The sequence below is a fragment of the Nansenia antarctica genome (assembly GCF_963989245.1).
Source record: "Nansenia antarctica genome assembly, chromosome: 3".
Taxonomy (NCBI): Eukaryota; Metazoa; Chordata; class Actinopteri; order Argentiniformes; family Microstomatidae; genus Nansenia; species Nansenia antarctica.
Genome location: NC_137688.1, coordinates 39,842,417 through 39,844,404, shown reverse-complemented (window position 1 = coordinate 39,844,404; position 1,988 = coordinate 39,842,417).

The following is a 1,988-nucleotide window of genomic DNA, read 5'->3' as shown; positions in this document are numbered from 1 at the left end:
ACATGTTATTGAGAATGTCTTTATTGAAGAACTGATTGCATAAAAAAGTAAAAAAGTAAATACAAATAAACAGCAGACACACAATTTGTGTTAATCCATAAAAGTTATGTCAATATGAAAATCATATGCCCAGGTATGCCCATATTCAATTCGTGGAGTTGTGTACTTCAGTGGAGCCATGGATGCATAGCAGGAGTTCAGCTTCTGGTTTTCAATTTATATTGAGTAATTGCATTTGCTGATCTGTTTTAGTGATTCCATGAATTAATTTATAGGTCTCTAGGACAAGTACTGCATAAAATATAGACATTCATTGTTTGTTTCTTCTTGTTGAACCTGGCAGAAGCTGTCTTCTCATTCACAGTCTCTGGGAGATGTAGGTGTAGATGATACAGATCTGCCACTTCCAATATGACCTCATCCTATAGAAAAACATGTACAGTACTGTCAGACCAACAAGATATGCACATATTAACCAATTATATACAATGGGAAGAACAGTTAGACAGATTCGGTTTTACATTTACATTTTTGGCATTTAGCACATAGCTTTATCCAAAGCGACTGACAACAAATACATTTGTTTAAGTAAGTGAATCATCTATCCATCAGTCATCGCAAGAAAAGTAATTTCTACTCAGGCCAGGGGCCATTGGCAGTCATAATGCTAGAAGATTATTATTATTTATTTTTTTAAATGTTCATACAGTAGAGAAACAAACAGGTTTATGGTTTATCTGTACCAGACCTGGGTTCAGATATTATTTGAAATCATGTCTTTCAAATGAGCAATGCTTGATTCAGTTTGTCTGGCACAATTGAAGCAATGGGATAGTTATAAAAGTGTAAATCATGCCCATCTGGTACGCAGGCTCAAGCAAACACAACAGTCTGAGTCACAATACATTTCACCTCTGATTGGAAACAGAGTGAGCCCTACCTGGGAGATCCAGCCCTTGCATTCAGAGGAGGAGTAAACCCCTGGTAGCTGCACAGTCAGCTGCATGCTCCGACAGAGGCCACCGGGATGAGAGTTCACTGTGAGCTGGTACTGTGGCTTCTGGGGCTGGGACGTTACTGTAGTGGAGATCACCTGTTGCAAAACAGCATTGGGACACCCAAGGGACGACATAGCTAGTACTCCTGTTGTTGAGGAGGGAAATTGTTTAGTATTTGAACTGAGATAAAGTAAGTTATTGAAAGATAAATAGTAAAAACTAGCTTAGCTAGCAAAAATAGTTACAACAGCTTAATCACAGATATTTCAGATGCCATGTCACTGTCTGGCACATCGCGACAGTGGCGCACTGCAAGTGTTGCTGTCTCGGTAGCTAATTGGTCGCTAGTTCACTATTGAACTACTGACTACTGACTCGGTAAATGATTAGATTGCTAATTCCCTTGCTAACATCTTTAGAAGACAGTAACTAACACAGAAATAACTCACACAAATCGCTCAAGGAAGTTCTTGCGTGCGATTCTTCAGCTATTAGCTATTAGCTGTAAACAATATCCGCATGTTAAGTCTGACGTCAAAAGTGACGTTTAGCCATTTCCGAGTCCAAATCAGAAATACCCCGCACCAGAGTACCTGTGAACTACAGCGGTAGAATGACAGTTTAATCGTTTTTTAGACTCGGATCTATTCATACAACAAGGGACACAGCACTTTCCCGTTCTCTCCATATTGTCAGGGTATTTGAGCCTCGGAAAAGCGCTATATAAATATAATTAATTATTATTATTATTTCGCCATTTCGAAGACAGCTCCTCAGCCAACGTTGGCCCCGGAACACGTCACGACTTAACAAGCGGTGTGGCGACTTATTACTATGGAAACAAGATGAGTAAATACAAGACAGTGCCCCTGGTGGCGAGAACAGGACTGACGCGACCGAAGGACAGGTGCTCACCTCCTGGTGATTTGGCTCTCTATTGAGTGCAAGAACGCATTTTGTAACACACAGCCTATATCTCTAAGCAATATA